The sequence below is a fragment of the Bombina bombina genome, chromosome 1 (assembly GCF_027579735.1).
Source record: "Bombina bombina isolate aBomBom1 chromosome 1, aBomBom1.pri, whole genome shotgun sequence".
NCBI classification, from domain to species: domain Eukaryota; kingdom Metazoa; phylum Chordata; class Amphibia; order Anura; family Bombinatoridae; genus Bombina; species Bombina bombina.
Genome location: NC_069499.1, coordinates 1,253,298,746 through 1,253,319,032, shown reverse-complemented (window position 1 = coordinate 1,253,319,032; position 20,287 = coordinate 1,253,298,746). Strand labels below are relative to the sequence as shown.

The following is a 20,287-nucleotide window of genomic DNA, read 5'->3' as shown; positions in this document are numbered from 1 at the left end:
TATTGTTAACTTTGTTCTGAGATTGAAATATGTCAGGAATTTTAAATATTGGCATAAATTCCAGTCTTAGCTCTAATCAAGCCCCCCAAAAAACAATTTTTCCAATTATTAAAATTTACTGATATCTAAAATTTGATTACAATTACAATGAAAATACATTAATGGACCCCATTAAGGACAAGATTACAAGTGGTGCCCTAACTGTAGCACGCAAGCGATATGTGGGTATTTTTGGGGCTTTGCGTGCAACGGAAGCAGCGCATATTATGAGTTGAAAGTAAGCATGTTCGCTTGAGTGCAATCAAATTTAACACGCATGGGGGTATCGCGACTTCAGAGCTGTTGTTAACGGTTACACAGGACAACAAGGTGGCACAAAACACATTAAAATAAATTTAATAGTACAGTTACACTCATAATAACACTTTCTAATAAAACTTATTATATAAAAAAATGAATTACAAAGTTTTAAGATATGAGATCTCCGGTGTTAGGAAACAAATGGCTGCAAAGGGCTTTAATATAGAGATACAAACATACATACACATGTATGTAAGCATATAAACACACAAAAATATATGTACACACATCTTTTTTTATATATATATATATATATATATATATATATATATATATATATATATACTGTATATACATACATATTTAAAGGAACATAATACTCATATGCTAATTCACTTGAAACTGATGCAGTATAACTGTAAAAAGCTGACAGGAAAATATCACTTGAGCATCTCTATGTAAAAGAGGAAGATATTTTACCTCACAATTTCCTCAGCTCAGTAGAGTAAGTTCTGTGTAAAAAGTTATACTCAGCTGCTCCCAGCTGCAGGTAAAAAAAAATAATGAAGAAATGAACAGCAGCCAATCAGCATCAGCACTGCTGAAGTCATGAACTCTTTTACTGTGATCTCATGAGATTTCACTTAACTCTCATGAGATTTAATTGTAAACTTCCTTGCACTGAATAGGGAAATAAGATGAGAGTACACAATGCTCATCCCTTCAGATGTCCCAGGACAGACACACTAAAATGCTGCTTAGAAGTCCTTTACAATGGGATGTGGCTACTGAGGAACTTTTGAGGTAAAATATCTTTCTTTTTTACATAGAGATGTTGAGGTGATATTTTCTAGTCAGCTTTTTACAGCTATACTGCATCACTTTCAAGTGTTTAAACATTTGGGTATTATGGCCCTTTAAGTGAATTGGAGCCCTTTGCAGTCAAGAAGCTGAAAACATGAAAAATCATATTTATGCAATATTCATATTTAATAAAGTGTTTAACTGTGTATGTACTGTAAATATTTTCTTCACATAGGGGAATAAAATTGTCTGTATGTATACATGCATATTTCACAAACAATTAGAGGATAAACCACAGATTGCAAAAGAAAACACTTATTAGCACTCTCTTATTCCATCATTTGAGTAGTGATTTAATGTATATGTTGTGTTTGGTGTAACTTTATTTCATGGTCTTTTAATTAAAACCATTAATCTTTATTGTTTGTGTTAAAAAATGGGAAAAATTAAAAACAACTGTCTTTGACCTCTAGACCTGTAAATATTTGACTTCACCGCTGACCTGATAACCCAGGTTAATTATGCTAGATTAATTATCTAGACCTCCATGAGAAAATAATTATTGTCTGATATTTGAAACGCAAATTAGTGCCGTTAATATTGTATCACTAATACAGACTATGATCATTGTTTAGTGATATACTTGAGAAACTGCTAATATGGTTGTGTTCATAAGAAACAATCCAATTTGGCTTGTATGCTTAATGTAATAGTAACAGTTACACTAGTAGTTCAATGTAGCAGAATACTAGATACAATTGTTCCTGATTGAATGCAGATTGGTTATCCACTTTATAAGCATTAACAATATATAAAGCTCTATTAATGCTTTGATTAAGCTGGATTGCAATTATTGAGTCCAGTGTGTGCTTACACATTCAGAACAGATTATGTAGCTGTTTAATAAATGTTAGTGCTCTCGTAACTTAGATATATAATATAATAGTAGCAGCTACAGTTGTAGTTCAATGTAACAAAATGCTTGATACAATTGTTCCTGATTCAATGCAGATTGGTTAATTGCGTTATGCACACTCACAGAATATAAAGCTCAATTAATTTGCTTTTTATGCGCTGGATTATTATTGATTCCAATGTTTACTTGTGCACCCAGTACACTCTATGTAGCTTTTAAACACTTATAGTAATCTCAGAACTGATTAATATTCATGTTTGGTAAAAACTAAGTTATTAAATGCATGTGCTATTGCACTATACCACCGTTTAAAGCCCTTACAATTGCTATTACTATTATTGTGTGGTATACGCTTAATCTATATGCAGTTGCTGAGCTATGACTATATCAGCTTCCAATTATTAATTGCCAGTCTCCCACATGGAGAGCTGTACTTAAATCAATCTAGCCATCTGCAGTATAAACCAATAATATTACTCCTAAATATTAGATGAGGTCAGGTCAAAGTACTTATTTAAGACACACTAGGGAGCCCCATTGCACTCCCACCTGCCCTTGACATGTTTCGCCTGTCGGCTATCTCATAAGAGTGAGGCAAAATCTTGTGAGGTCCATGATTGTGGTGTTGCAAGAAAATTCAATCTGGTACTCATCTTTGGCATCCTATCTGTTACTGACGGTTTCTGCACCCCATTAGGAGCCTTATATCTACAACCATTAATGGATGCTGATATTAGTGGGGATCTAAACATTAGAAATATGGAATATTAATTCCTGGCAATTTAGATTCAGTTCTTTTGTAATCATTTATATTTGTATAATTTGTTGTTAAATTTTTCCTCTATGAAACATCAATCTTGTGTTTGTATTATTGTAGATGTTTGTTGAAGTTTCAGTAATAAATTAGCTATGAATTTGAATCTTTCTTTTTATATATGTCTTCTTTGAGGGCATATTTCCTATTGTATTATAATATTATATTAAAATATCTCCATGAACTAGTCTACCTTCTGTTTTTTGTTTTTTTTTGTTTGTTTTTTTTAATAATTTTTTATTGATATATTTATCCATTACAAATAATAGAATAAGAACAAATGTCCAACAACAGACAAGAAAAGAAGATAAAATAGTACACGTATTATATATGGTGAGCCTGTAAATAAAGTAGAGATCCATGCAACAGTCCATATTAGGATATATTACAGAACTTAAATGTATCCTGGACATTTATACTTAGTCAGCTGTCAGCTTTCTGAAAGCCTCAACAAGATCAGCATGTATGAGCACAAAGATAAAATATTACATAACCAAATGGATCACATGAATTAAGAGACATCTTTCAGGCGTAATAACGGCTTTGTAGAACTACACATAAGGACTAACTCAAAGGCTTCCTAATCAAGTTCACTGTAACAGTTATAATTATTCTATATAAAATTTCTACATTAAACTCTATGGACATATTTAGCTATCTCTTTTTGGTGTAAAGAAATAACAAGATTATGTGGTAACTACTGAGGTGGCCTCTTGTGGACCAAATGAATCACTTAAAACCATAACTAATGGTAGCTACATGGAAGCCACTCTTGGGCTTCGTGGTATAATTTATTAATTGAGCGTAAAATGATGTTTATATTGCAGCTGCTTTTGTGAAGAATATACAGAGTAAAATTCAAAAACATTTGGCAACCATTACTATTATAAGGAGGGGGGAGGGGTAGTGCAGCGGGCAAGAGCCGCTCTAAATAGAGTGGGGAAAGGGAAAGGGAAGGGGGGGGCTAATAAACCAATATAGTAGCACAGTGCCGTGAGTGATTATATATCAAGATATAAGTATATGTGGGTGATTTCAAGAGAGGATAATCCTCTGTCTCCATGGTTATGGGAAAAACCTATACGGTATATTTATCAGATTAAAATTAATACAGGACCGCTAATACAAGCAAGTCTGATCATAAAGGCACCCAGTTTATATAGGATATATGAAAGAGCAATGGGTACTATCTGGGTGGTCCTGGATGACAAGTCTCTAGAGGGGCTGGATTTCCTGACAACCAAAGGGTTAAGGAACAGAAAAACTATCACCAAACCACATAGTTATTTATAGACAGTCTGAAGCTGTATATTCCAGGTCTAGTATAGCAGACTGTTGTGTCATCATTATCATATGTATTGTAGAGTGATATAGGTGCACAAAACTTTTAAAGCAGGAATGGTACCTATATGAGTGACCTTTAACCAATAGCTGTGTATCATGCATGGTGGTTATAATATCTAAGAAGAGGTTGGTATCAGCAGAAAACAATAAAAAAATCTCCCATTAACCTATGCCATGGGTAAACACTGCTTGAAGTTAAAAATAGTGCTGCATTTAAGGAAATCTCCCCTGAGCTGTAGTATACATATACAAGGGATATTAGATTTAGCAGAAATGTAGAGAGAGAGTCCTTACATATACTTGAAGTAGAGAGATAGATGCAATGGGGAGCTGCACTATTCTTGCTTGAAATTAACAAGTTGGTAACTATAGTGTTAGTTAGGGAAAACTCGCCATAGCTCATGTTATTGGACTTGAATGCGTGCCATTTACAACAAACACAAATGCGTGTTTATATGGGACAAACATTTTAACATCACAGGATCAAAAAACATATGATAGTATGCACAGCTTGTTTGCTACTTAGAACAAACCTATTATAACACATAGCATTAGCAGCATCGTATTGATTAGATCCTGAGAATAAAGGGAGAAAGTATGCAAACTAAACATGTTAGCTGAAAATATATAGAACACCAAGCCCCTATGTAATGTGTCTTTTGATAGCGCTCCAGCCAAAGGTACAGAGGTACCTCTCTATTCTGAATCTAGAAAACAAGTTTTTTAACTAGCCAATGCCACAGGGCAGCATAGTTAAAACAAATTTTGTATCTGCAGTCCATATAATGTCTCCTGTAGAAAATTGAAAGGACAATGAGCTGTGATCATCTTTTGAGGACTCCTTGTTAGCTTTTCTTAAGTTGCGGTCCAAACTGATAGACCATAAAGTAGGCAGTGAGCCGCAGTTAGCATCTGATGCCAGATTGAAGGTTTTTCTTGATCTGTGTCCCGCACTGTCAGAGCATAGTGTAGAGCTGGTCTCCCTATTAAGCTTACCATCCTGAACATCTGAGTAGGAGCCAGAGATCGTGGGAGTTATATCAGATTTTGGGTTAGCATTCAGGTTTAGCTCACAATTAGTTCGGACCTGGTGTCCCTCAGTGATTGGCCACATCGCCGGAGGGTCATAGATCAGCTTCTCAGAGTCCATCGAACAACCCCGACCAGCTCCATGCACTGATATACCTCTTGTGCGCCTCTCAGACAGGTTCCATGAAGCGGCACTAACTCGCTGCTCATCTGAAAGAGCTAGTTCCTCCAAATCTCCTGCTGGAAGCTCTTCTCCCTCAGAGACATCTTGCAATCTATAGGAGGTTTGTACATGTGGGCATTCAGTTTCTCCTGCGGAAGTAGGACTCCGCTCGTCCCTGAGGATTTTCTTGAGAGTATTAAACTGACTCTCCATCTTGTTGGCCAGAAGTTGTAGCAAGGCTTCCATGGTAGTCTCCATCATGGGGTAGAATTAAATACGCTATTTGCGAAATAGATGCTTCCCTCACTTGTAACTGAGCTCCACACAGTTCTTAAGATGGCTGCTCTTTAGACAGGCAGCGTGTTAACAGCGGGTAGAAAAAGAATGCTCCGGGCATTAATTTTAAGTCCTCTCTTCTACACTGGACCCTATGGCACTGGTCTCCAGATTGATAGTCACAATGTAGTAGTAGTTTGGGCAATATTGAGTGGTCTAATTATTAATTATAAATAGCATAAGAGCAGAGCTCTTCCAGTGTACAACCGCTGAGACGCCCGGCTTGCTCCGCCCCCTACCTTCTGTTTTTTTTATTGGTCATCTGGGATGGAATCTACATATGTGCTATTGTGTTAATTGTAAAATGATCATTCTATTAATTTCAATGTTTAATTTTATATTACAAGCATACCTGATGAATGAATAAGTGTGTAAAGAGTGTTATGACTGTTGTATCTACTACTAATTCAGTGTTAGCCTAGTATTTAAGGCACCCAGATCTAGGTGCTAAGTATTTATGCACCTTGATAATTTGTAAATCAAAAAAAGTGCATCTATATATGTGCATTAATTAGTGATTGTATTTTATGACTTATTATACAGTTGATATATCATATAGGATAACTATAATCCTGACATACTTGAGTGCAAAAGTACTAAATTCCAAAAAACTCCAATAACATTTCCTTTGCACGTGTATGATTTATCAACCATAATACTAGTATATTTGTATTGTGGTTTTCTGCTTAGTTCAGGAATTCCTATTCACAGATCCTTATCTTTTTTCTTATTAGTTCATTGATTAGTAGAGTGATCACTGCTATCTGAAATTGTTTGGTTCAACATCCCTAGCATTCACTGTGTGTATTGGCCATCTGGCTCTTTGTTTACTGTGTTGCTGTATAGGAAATTTGTTTTCATATCCCTATTCAAAGTGAGTTTGATATTTATTTTATTTTGATTCAAGATTGAAATAAATAATAATAGCTTTTCTTTAGATCCTTCCCACAGAAAAAACACACATCACCTATATATCTAATTTAGAACAGAATAAATTCTGTAAATTCACAGATGTCATTAGCAAACACAATTCCAAGCACCCAAGGAACAGATTTGCATATATGGGGGGGGGGGGGGGCACATGCCATCCCCATGGTAGTACCCCTAACTTGTCGGAAGAATTGTTCATCAAAAGTAACATAGTTGTGGTGTAAGACATAATTTAATAGCTGTACTATAAACCTGTTGTGTAAGCCATCTTCTTCTGATGCCATATTTAGAAAATATTTTACATGCATATGTTTGCAGTATATGTGTTTAGCATGACTGGTGAATAATTTTGTAGGTACAAAAATGTGGAAAACAGTTGTGATTTTTTACTTTGCCATTGGCGCAAACCCCTTATTCTATTCATTGGAGCTTTTCTGGAATGCCAGGTATTTCACTTCTTATCAATGACATATATCAAAGGGGCTAACTCATTTAGGGCTAGATTAAGAGTGAAGCACTATTTAGAGCATGCGTGTTAACATCGTCAGATGGAGGCTTTTTGTGCGCGTCGTGTTGCACTTGCAATATGAGTTGAAAGTAAAAAGTTAGCGTGAGAGCAAAAACTCTGATGCGCTCAAAATTTTTTCATATTCTCTCATAGACTTCAATGGAGTGCAAACTGCAGAAAACTTTAACGCCTATACTTGCATGCTAACTCGATCGCTAATGATTATATATAGGTATATATATATATATATATATATATGTATATATAAATATGTATTTATAAATACTTAGACCATATCCCCCTATGTGAAGAATATTGGAATGCTAAATATTTGTCCTTATATGTATGCATCTGTATTTATGTGTTTATATATGTATATATGTTTGTAAATACATAAATACACATAAAAATACATATGTACACACACACACACATATATACAGTATATATATATATATATAAATATTTAGACATGTATATGTATTTATCTCTATATTAAAGCCTTTTTTTCTAGAACCTGAGACCTCATAACCCTTTTTTTTTTTTTAAATATTTTTTTATTAGACAGTGCTCTGAAGCTGTACCATCCCCACACTTATTTCATTTAATTGCGCTCATGGAACGCATTTACTTTGAACTTGTAATACGTGTGCTACTTCCGATTTGTGAGATGTGAGATGCGATAAACCCCTTTTCGCTTGGGCGCAAACTTTTGGGGTTAATCTAGCCCTATATCTGTTAAAGAACATATACTAAAGTTATAATGTGGAGTGCTTCTTATTTTTAATGGTGCAAAGCAAAAGGCTACTTTTCAATTTACCATAATCACAATAGAGCATTTTTGGATGTTTCACGCACTTGCAAAAGGCTTTTTGGATCTGCAATAAAAGCCCTATTTTCCTATAGGGCTGAAAAGTTTGCTGCAATTAAAATACTTTTTTGATCACTTCTAAATAGCTTGTATAAAGGGAACAAGGCACACATTTACATATGTATTGGGACATATAAATATGTAGATATGATGACTATGTGATATAATTTACAGCTTATGGGATCTATAGGAAAAGTCATTTCAGGACCACAACATCTATAAATAGGGTGTCTTTATATTTAATTTTTAATATTTGATTTAAAGGGACACTGTACTCAATTTTTTCTGTGATTCAGATTGAGCATTCAATTTTAAGCAACTTTCTAATTTACTCCTATTATCAATTTTTCTTCGTTCTCTTGCTATATTTATTTGAAAAGGAAGGCATCTAAGCTTTTTTTGGGTTCAGTACTCTGGACAGCAGTTTTTGATTGGTGGATGAATTTATCCACCAATCAGCAAGGACAACCCAGGTTGTTCACAAAAAATGGGCCGGCATCTAAACTTACTTTTTTGCATTTCAAATAAAGATACCAAGAGAATGAAGAAAATTTGATAATAGGAGTAAATTAGAAAGTTGCTTAAAATTTCATGCTCAATCTGAATCACAAAAGAAAAAATTTGAGTACAGTGTCCCTTTAAGCAACACTTGCACTATTGTGATTGTCACTAACAGTACTAGCATTATTAAAATTGTGTCTTTAAAGGAGATGTCTTAGTTGTGACTTTCATAGCTAACTATTGCAATTGGTTTCCATCCTCAACAATGCTAACCAATCTAAATGCATCTTTTAGATTGTCAGGATGGGCAGACTGTGCACTGTTTTTGTATCACTATTTGGGCACTTTGTAACTTTCACAAGTATTGTTTTAATCAAGATTTATTTCTGTGGTTTGCTAAAGGACTGTTTCCATTTTGGCATGAACTGAAAACAAAATGGCAACTACGAGTTTCTATGCAAAACCCCTAAAATATATATTTTTTACTAAATTTTAGCATTCTTTAAACTGTCAAATGTGACCCCACTGTCTTCATACTTTGTATTATCCTGAGACCCTTAAAAAAGATTATGCCTTTTTGAACGGGTTTTTATAAGGGACATGCATTCATGCACACTTGTTCACAAGTGTGCCTTTCACAGTGCCTGCTTCTACATTACTTGAACTTGTAATCAGAAATGAGCAGTCGTAAGTTCAGTAATGTTAAAAAAGTCAGTACAGTTTGTGAAAATCATAAAAGTGTGAGGGAAACTTACAGCCAGAAGTACTAAACTCTGTGCGGACAAGGTTTTCAGCTTGAGAACCTGTCCACACGGCTTTGTGTCTGTATGCTTAAGTGTGAAATGCTGCCCCCTTCCTTCACACAACTAATCACGCAAGAGAAGGGCTTGTCAATCACCCAGTCGACTGCTTCTTACACTGCAGGAAGCAGGATCACATATGCAAACCTGCCCTGCAAGGGCTCCAAAGCAGCTTATGCTGTCTAATACATGGAACCCTTACAATCAAATATTAAAAATGAAAAATAAAAACACTCTATTTTTAAATGTTGTTGTCCTGAGTGACTATAGAAGTATGTCCATCCTGACAAGATACATATGGCATTCATATGAATACTGAGTGTTAAGGAGGTATTCTAATGATAATAAGTTAAAGTCACACATATAAATGAATATTTCCTTGCAGAGTGAAGAAAGGGACTTCATGAATAAAGCATCTCTTTAACCTTAAAAGGTGTAAATAGGCTATTGTATTTGCCCATTTTGGGAGACCTCACAGTTTTTATTTTGAAAATAGGTGCTTTACACATGAAAAGTACTTTTTGGGAGTATGTTTTTAACAAACTAATCAAAATAGCATTGTGATCCATCGAGGAACTAAGCTCCCAATTTTAATAAGCAAATTGCAGATAGATTGTGACTGAGATCGTTGTGTGCTAAGCTGGAGAATATTTTCCATTTGTGTAGCAGTGGAAATTGGTGAAGACATTGGTACCTTTGGAGGTTTACAGAAGAGGAAATTAGGCTGTTAGGTAAGAAATGTAAGATATATTAACTTAAAATTACACATGCTTAAAAGGTAATTACAAATGTAGTGACTTTTATGTTTCTTTATTAAATACATAACTATGAACTGAATAATAAAAAAAAAGACTAATAATAGCTCATTTAGTTATAAGCCATTAATAACTTACCTATACCTATCCATATTATCATTATTAATTAGAAATGTAATAATATCATATTAATCCTCAAAATCCATTATAAAACAGTGACCTTAGAATCTATACTATTTAACCAACATAATGAAACAAGCATGCATTTTGGACTATTTAGCAATGAATTTGAGGAAATGTGCATTATACTTATAACACTAGAAAATGTGTAGAATGCTGTGGGCTTTTTCAATGAAACTTCAAGAATAAAAGAAAATCTTTGCTACCTTTGATTAAATATGTAGAACACTAATGTATAATGTAAAACCCCCATACTTCAGAAAAAAAAAAAAGAGTTTATTACTTTCAAAAACTTGGAAAATAGGCTTCTACACAGCATGAGTTAAATCAAAGTGAGTTTAATGGATTCATGTTTATTGTCTATGCTTTTACCCTGAAGAAATCATTAATGATTTTCTCACTACTTTCATAATAATGACTTGCAATACGATTTTAAACTGCTTCACAACATAAAAAGTTCAAGTGATCAATAGTTATTGTTATACTCTACTTTAGATCTTAAATGGTACGTTGCATAAAATAGTAGGACAGCAAGATGCTAGTTGTAATACCTACTTGCAATATATTAGCAAACAAAGTGATTGCTATTTTGTCTCAGGGGCTGAGAAGTTAAATGTTAGCATTAACCAGAATCATAATCATATTTCTTATATATTTTAGTTTTGGCGTGTTTATGAGCAGGATTTAAAAATAACGAAACAGATCAATTCATTTTGATGCTAGGAGAAACAATATAGATACGACAGGATTACTAAAATAAAGGCTTTAAAAAACACACAAAACAAAAAAGAAAGCTATATTCTATTTGATTTAATTATTTATTTTTTAATCTGAAGTTAATTTTATAACAAGGTATGCAGGTACAGCTTTTACTAGGTAGTCATAATGATCACTATATAAGAACCATATGACTGCAGTAGAAAATAAAATATATATGTATGTATAAACAATCAAACTTTTAAGCACTCTCTGGACTTAAATCAGCAAATGTAGCTCTTTATTACCAAGGTTAAGCTGGGATTACCTAGGATTACCCAAACACTTCTGGATAAAGCTAATACTTTCACTGTAATTACCTCATCTTCTCTATCTTTTTTGCCTCCGCCTGAAGGGTTCAAGGGGGGTGAAGACTCACTTGGGGTGGATGCCAGCGCATCGGTGGGGCGCCCCCCCCACACTTTTAACCCTCCAGACAGAGACAAAAACAATAGTGAAGATTAGGGAATAACAGTGCAAGCATTATCTTTATCCAGAAGCGTTTTGGTAATCCTAAGATCTGTACATATGCACCGCATATATATGTGTGCTTAGAGATTAGGTTCTAAAGCTGTTATGAGTTCTGTGATCAGCTCAGCACTGTGATTAACTTTAAGCAAGCGGTTAGCTTTATTCAGAAGCGCTTGGGTAATCTTAGGATTACCCAGGTAAAGCAAGATGTATGATCTTACATCGGGCTTTACCAACAGCCACAGCCCAAGAACCTTTTTGCCAGCAATCGCCACTTGTAATGAGGGATCTCTTGATGAAATGTAAGATTTCACAAGAACTTTCTTGTGCAGCCCTGCCCCCTGCTCTTGTGCAACCAATCATGTGAGAGCAGGGCCTGAGGAAGTTCTTCTAAAATTTGTTGTTGCAGCCACACCACATGGTGACAGAGACTATGAATGTAGCTTGATCATTTTTCACTATAGTTTAAGTTTGCAGGGCAGTTCAATATTAAACCCAGTTTTTGCAGGTGCTTATAGCTTTCGATAGGGTGAATTAATTACATATGTTGACAATTTGAAATAATTTGCTTGGTTATTAAAGTTATTAAATGATAACAAAAGACACTTTAAATTTTAAGAGATAGGGAAATTGTTAGTCTGTTTAGAAGGGATTGCCTGGTATTTTGGGCTGGACTGACCTTGTTAGGCGGGATCAGACTGATCAACTTCAGTTCTTCTCTGTAAAAAGCAATATTGTCTAAAAGAAGCTGCTACCAGGTGGTAAATCATCATAGAACAAGGCAACACGTTATTGAGCTGTTACTCATTCCTGGGAGAGCGCTTCTCCTTCTGTATGTAAATTGTTAGTCTAACCTGTGACAAAAAAGTTGCACCAATCCTTATCAAATACGATATGAAAATAGTTATTATTCTTTTGTAAGTGCTTTTCTTTAATTGGTAGAAAAAACTAAGCAGTCATTGCTGAAAACAAAACAAAAACAAACAAGAATATATGCTAAATAGTGTTTTCCTATTACTCCCATAACCATAATAGCCACAAATTGAATCTGTAAAAAAATATTAAGACATCTATATTTGCTTCCTGTGCATTTTATATTTTGGTCCCCTAAATGCAGTTACAACCGTAGGACTGCTCTGTGACACAATATGTGATTTTAACAGGGAGAAACATAGCTGATTATTACTTCTGGACTTCTAATGTACAGCAAATGTATTCACTTTTATTTAAATCTCCTTTATTACCTTGTATAGACATTTTAATTAACTGCCAATGCTCTTAGCATATAAGCAGGCCTAAAGCATTAATGGGGATGATACAACCTCCCTGTTACTTGCCATGCCAGTCTCAGGGTCAACGACTTCTGGAGGTTGAATATCGTGGGCCCCCGCTGAATCCCTTTACCCATAGACTTTTATAAAGTGCCCTAAAAAGGCTTTTCTTTTTGTTTTCCAATAAGCGCTAACCCGAAAGGGGCTCTAGTCCAACTGCATTAACGCCGAATGCAGTTGGACTATATATATTTATACAAAATGTAGACCCCTAATAATAAATATAGGCCATGCCCCCAACTCATGTTTAGTATTTTCTAAGTGCTACGGCACGCTGTGTATCACACACACTACGGTGTGTTTGTGTACTTACTTGCATACACTTTGTATGTATCTTTTAACTTATGATTGCAAGTAATTGTGCTCTAAGTGTATATGAGATAATAAAGACTCTCTCTCAAGTCCACCAACCACTTAGTGCCCCCTGATTGCCTTTATAATCATAAGTGCCTCGCAGGATCTGGACAGTCAGCTGTGCTCTCTATAAACAGTTTATCTTCTGTTTGGAGAGATACAAGAACTTCAACGGAGAGGATTTCCTAGGCTGTGAGTAGCCTCCATGCTATCATTATACCTCATAGAGTTGAGGTTGCAACAAGTGAGTGCAAATTTGGCATGTTTCTTTTATTTTTATTGTGGAATTTCAACATACTACACAAGGATCCGGTTGTCTGTGCGCCCTTCCCTCTTCTGTTTGTCATATATACAGTATATATATATATATATATATATATATATATATATATATATATATACATACATACATACATAAAACAAACATTTCCTTCTAAATGAAGAACACAGGTATTACAAGTATTTCTATTAAAAATACATCAAAATTGTTTAAAAATTATATTTTATTATATATATGTATATACTGAATATGTATATATATATATATATATATATGTATATATCTATGTACAAGTCTTCATACATATTTACACATAAAAATGCATATATAAACATATACATACAGACATACAAATATTTAGACATACTGGCCGCGATCCGATATACGGCGTAGTTTTCGGCGCAAGCGAGGGAACCACGCCGCCCGAAATTTCACCTCGCAACTCGACCTATCCAATATACTGCGCCGTCAGATGCTAAACTGGCGTAAGTAGGAAAAACCTGCAATCAACTAAAATGTGCGCAAATACACATTTTAGTCGTCGCAAGTACTTACGCCAGGATTTTGTTCACGTAAAGTCTCAATAAAGTGTAGTTTTATGCAAATTAGGCTACGAATCGTAAAAAACAACGGCCAATTCTAAAAGATGCGACACGTAATTACGCCATTCAAAATTCATACATAAATCCATGCACAGCGGCCATTTTCTTTAGTGTGTTTGGTTGGTTCTTGGAGCTACAGCACACTACAGTGAGTAGAGAGATTAGTGGTAAGATTAGTGAGAGAGGAGCATTTCATTAAGTTAGTTAGGTCGGATTGTTAAGCCTGTACATTTACTTACACTTATTTTACATATTGCACACATTTTGCATACACACATATACAAAATACACAAAATACACCTCACACATTTTATTTATATTTTACAGTGTGATAGGCTGAGTGTTTGGTTGTGATTGTGTGTCATTGAAGTGGGAGTGAATGTGAGTGTGTGTAGTTTGAGGATGACAGGGAGAGCTAGGGCGGGGTGGAGGAGGGAAGGGGAGTTGCAGGGAGAGGATTATGGACAGGAGGAGCAGCAGGGTCCCCATCAGGGAGTGAGTGGAGGGGGGAGAGTTAGAAGGGAGGATGGGAGTGGGGTTGCCCCAAGGTAAGGCACACTCAGAAGAGGGACAGAGGGTGCACATGGGGATAGAAGGGGGGAGGAGGGAGAAGATAGGGAGGAACCCACACCAGGGACATCCCAGGGAGGGAGCCAGCATGAGGTGCCCCAACTTCTCTTTTGCAGAAAACCTTGCGCTAGTCCAGGCCGTCCTGGAGAACCACACCACCCTCTTTGGCCAAGAGAAGGGCAAAGGAGTTGCCCAAAGGTGTAAAGATGCATAGCTGAGGGTCGAGGAGGCAGTCAACGGCGTGGCCCAGCAGAGGAGGAATGTGGATGGGCTCAAGAAAAGGTGGAATGACTGCAAGAGGCGGGTCAAGGAGAAAATGGGCCAAGAAGCCATGCAGCAGAGGTGAACAGGCGGTGGTCCTCCCCAGGAGGCGGAATATAATGAGTGGCAGGAGCTCATTCGCAGGTCCCTGAGCGTCACAGCAGTCCGTGGACTTCCAGGGGCTCGTGACTCAGGGACTGCAACATCAGCACAGCATGCTGGTGAGTAACATCCCACACCAGTATTATATGTATTTGAGATATAACATCCTTTAATGTCACACATTCATGTACACAATGAGGAGCATGGTATTTGGCCTACTAACAAAAACATCTACAATTATATTTCACATTAAAGGGACATTAAACCAAAGCTTTTTATGTCATTATTCAGATAGAGAATACAGTTTTAAACAACATCCCAATTTACTTCTATTATGTAATTTGCTTCATTATTTTGTTATTCTTTGTTTATTAAATATCAATGCACATGGGTGAGCCAATCACATGAGGCATTGATGTGCAGTCACCAATCAGCAGCTTCTGAGCCTATCTAGATATGCTTTTCAGCTAAGAATATCAAGAGAATTAAGCAAATCAGGTAATGGAAGTAAATTACAAAGTTGTTTAAAATTGCATGCTCTAGCTGAATCATGAAAGAATAAAAATGGGTTTAATGTCCATTTAATGCTACTTAACACATTGAAAATCATGATATGAGGTGGAATAGTGAAATACTAACATGTCTCGGAGTAACACAGGCCATAAGCCACATGTAGAGTTTTCAGTAAATGGACACTATAGCCATCACAATACTTTTAGCTCAAGAAAGCACGTTATGTGCCTACATCAGGCTAAAGGAAATTGTGTGACCATAGTGTCACTTAAAGAACACATTTTCTCCATCACTGACATGTACACAGAACTATTGTATGAAACACATACATGTATAATTTGCATATTAAAATCCCTCATATCACAAATCACAATGTGCACATGCATGTTATAGAGTTTGACATGAGAATGATTATAGGCTCTAGCATGTATCAATGTACATTGTATGCCCACATGGATATATATATGATTGTACTAATACCTCTCATCATTTTACTCCTCCACAGAACCTCCTGTTACCAGGGTGCAAACAGCCATGCATCCACCACAACCACCAGGCCAGAGGATGGCTCCAGCACAACCAGCAGGCCAGAGGATGGCTCCAGCACAACCACCAGGCCAGAGAATCCCTCAACAGTATGCTCCCAGTTATGAGGTGGGTTGTATTGCCTCTGTTGAGGACCCATATGTTATACCACCAAGATTTGAAGAGGAGCCCTGGCAGGAGCCCTGGCTGGAGGACTATTCCTTTGGTTATGAGGGGCAGCCAAGGCATCCCCAAAGGGTAGATGTCTTTACCCCCCCTCCCAATATCAGGCCAGTCAGGACTTTTACCACAAGGACATACAAACTGTTCAGGCTGAGTGGTCGCACACCAGTCGTCAATGGGACTACCAGTCCACCCGGAGAGCTCCACCATCCACTTACCTTGGAAGAGCTCCAGCATATGAAGAGGAGCATATAGCTGTGGTAGTTCCTCCTGAGGCACCAGCCATCATTGTTCCTCTTGAAGCAACAGCCATCATTGTTCCTCCTGAGGCACCAGCCAGCATTGTTCCTCCTGAGGCACCAGCCAGCATTGTTCTTGCTGAAGCAACAGCCATCATTGTTCCTCCTGAGGCACCAGCGAGCATTGTTCCTCCTGAGGCACCAGCCAGCATTGTTCCTCCTGAAGCAACAGCCAGCATTGTTCCTCCTGAAGCAACAGCCAGCATTGTTCCTCCTGAAGCAACAGCTGACATTGTTCCAGATGCAACAGCAGCTAGAGGTGAACCTGCACCTAGAATCCCTGCTGGTGAAGAGCCTTTAGATCCTCTGACTTCTTCCCTGGGCAACAAATACATTGCCCTCCAGAGGAGACAAACATCAACCTGCGATAGGCTCACATCAACCTGCGAGAGAATGCAGAGAGACCAACGCAGGTTTTACAGGAGCCAACAGACTTTACTACAGCGTTCCATTGAGCTGCAATGGGACAAGGCAGCATCTTTAAGTGGTATCATCCAGAACCAATCTCAGATGCTGAGAGTTATTTCGGACATGCAGATGAAGAGTGACAACAGATGGCGGGAACAAAACCAACTGTTGGGTGTGTTGGTGGAGCATTTCACACACCAGCAGGACATTGCCTCCAGCCTCTCATCTGTGGCCAGCACTCCTGCAGAATCCTCTGAATCCACACAACCCAGGAGAGGCAGGAGAGCCACTCCAGGCACCTCAGCCCCCTCATCTAAGAAGCCTAAAAAAAAAAAATATTGTTATATTTCATCCTAAATCTTGTCCTCTGTTATTTACCATATAATTGTCATCCACATCCATGTGAGGGGTGTTTTAGTACACTAATATTTTTGAAAAATATAATAAGGCCTGTGTGGAAATGGCCCAGAAAAGGTAATATCATCATGTTTATGACATATTCATGTTCTTTAAACCACATCACATAATTGTGTATGAAGGGTACATATAGTGATATTCACTTTTAAGATGTAAATCAAGGTTTTTCACATCCAATAGAAATTGACCCATGTGCAGGGATAGGCACGAGCCAAGGGTGTGGCGGACATTTTCTAAGGTAAAGACTTTTAGTGAAGGACACCTTGCCTACCCCTGCACATGGGTATATATATCTAAATAATAATGTTTTTACAGAAGGTGTGAACATAAGGTATAAGCATCCATTTTCATTCCTCGAAATGATAGTCAATAAATCATAGTGACCAAAACATGAATTGAACTAATGATATATTTTCAGTAATTAGGGTGGTTAAGGGAATGGGGGTGGGATGTAGTAGTTTCACTTACATGCAGTGGAAATCCGCAGTATGTAATTCAATGACCAGCTGCAGCAGGGGCAGCACCATCACCATGGACCTCAGCAGCAATTATAGAATCAGAATGTGTAGACAGAACAACAGGGGATTGTAGGGCTTCCAGCACCCCTTGTGCCCCATGATTGACCCCTTGTGCCCCATGATTGACCCCTTGTGCTCCATGATGACCCCTTTGTGATTGGTTTGACAAACTTGCAGGGGCAGGAATAATAAATGCTTTGAAGAGGTTAACTATTTGTGATCAAGCTGCTGATATGTATGTTGTTAAGCATCCACTTGTTAGGCATTCAGAGAGTTACGTTGGTTTCTAAGTCAGTGCAAGGGTTGCTGCGCCTCCAATTTGTGGCGAGATGAGAATGGAGTAGATTTTTTTAAATCTGCACGCGTAAGTCCTTACGCCGTATATTGGATACCAAACTGCGCGTGTTTTGTATGTCAGTCTATGGGCCAAAAAACGACGGGCGAAGGCAGAAATATACGCACGTAACTTCTAAGTTACGCCGTATATAGGATACCAAACCCACGCAAATATTGGCGTCGCCGGCTTTCGCAGGCAACGATTTATATCGGATCGAGGCCACTGTATATATATATATATACTTTTGAGACATTCCCAATTAAACACCTTGTTATACACCATATTTCTTTTTAACCCTTTTAAAACATTGTTTTCAATAGTAAACTGATATATTTTTTTTTAAATATGTTTTGTATATGAGTGTAATACTTTATTTTCATATGTTTTACATATGTCTTGTGGAACTTTCATTTTAACCCTAACACATTACTTCATGTCTCAGGTGACGCTATGTTTATATTTCAATACTTGCTTTCACATGAGCACAAGCCATAACTTTAAACTTGTAATATGAGTTATATTTATTGTAGTCGCTATCTTCATTGAAAATAAAGGGCGTGCCAAAGGGATGTCAGCTGCGCTAAACCTTCTCTGGTAATTATTTTTTTACCATAGCAATATTACCACAGCAATATTAATACCGCGCCTCATTCTATCATTAGCGCTTTACTTGTAATGGTGACCTCTGTGTTGAAACCAGAGTCTCTGAGCGCTTGTTTGGTTTTGAGAGCTTGCATTGTGTGGCTGTGTTAGGGACTCAGGTATTGGAAAGGACCTTGACGTGGTACCTGAGCTTGTCCCATTTGGCCAGATGCGAAAAGGAGAAGAGGACCTTAGTGGATATCACGAAAGGAGACCAGGAAGAGAGATCATCTATAATCAAGTGCCTTATTCATACCTCATACTGAATGAGGTTGAATCACGTGAGTGTGCATTTACACATTTATTATAGTGAATGAGCTTGATATAGATATACTGCCCCCTCTGTGCGCTTGTCCATTCTCTACTCTTAAGTAGTATGTTCAAACTGAATCGTATATATGGTGAGGAGCAGGGTCAAAACTACAGGGGGTGCAGGGTGGGGGCCCAGCTTAAAAAAAAATAATATATTTTTTTTCAATATAAAACGTTGACCTGCCACTGCCTGCACTGATATCATGTGAGTTTGACATGATACTTCACTAGTGTATCTGACTACAGGGGATAGTATTTCTGTTTTACCCATTGGTGTTTATGTGTGTGTGTGTGTGTGTGTGTGTATGTGACTGTGTGTGTATTTATGCATGTATGTGTGTGTGTGTGTGTATGTGTGTGTATGTATGTGACTGTGTGTGTATTTATGCATGTATGTGTGTGTGTATGTGTGTGTGTATGTATGTGACTGTGTGTGTATTTATGCATGTATGTGTGTGTGTGTATGTTTGTGGAATCAGCAAATTACAGGCCTTGTTACTACAGCATGGGGGAAGGGGTAAACAGTGTCACTATACAGTACCACTATATACAGTACGGGGGCTGGACTATGTCACAGACTACTGTGGTCACTTTATAAAGTACTGGGGCGGGTAGGGTCAGGCCAGCCATCTCACCGGCAGATTACAGACTGTGTCACTGACTCACTATATTCAGTACTGGTGGGTTAAACAGTGTCACTATATACAGTAATAGGGGGTCAGACCATCTCACAGACTGTGGGCACAGGGAACCTCCTGCAGACATGTAATCTGATTCACATTTTGTTTTCTGTTAAATGTTAAAAAATGAACTTTTTTTTTTTGGGGGGGGGGGGTGCTTCTTAGATTCTTGCACCTGGGCCCTGGGTTTTCTAGTTACGTCTCTGGTGGTGAGGAGTACTGAAAAATGCACTCACCTGATTCTACCTCAACCGTTATGAGGTATATAAATAGCACTAGTTGTAAATACAATACAATTTGATCATAGAAATACATTGTTTAAAACTGCACCTCAGAATCATAAAAGTTTAATTTTGATTTGACTTGCCGTTTGCCTGCTATGGATTTAAGTTTGTAAAATATTTTTATTATTGCATTTTAAAACAAAAAACAAACTTATATTTTTAAAATCTAACAGCATATAGTTTTTATTAAT

General features: G+C 37.1%; 1 protein-coding gene across 1 annotated transcript in view; it reads right to left on the bottom strand.

Moving 5' to 3' along the window:
* LOC128648165 (solute carrier family 66 member 2) overlaps positions 1 to 20,287 on the bottom strand; it is a 199,920-nt gene that overhangs the window by 1,727 nt on the left and 177,906 nt on the right. The window lies entirely within an intron of this gene.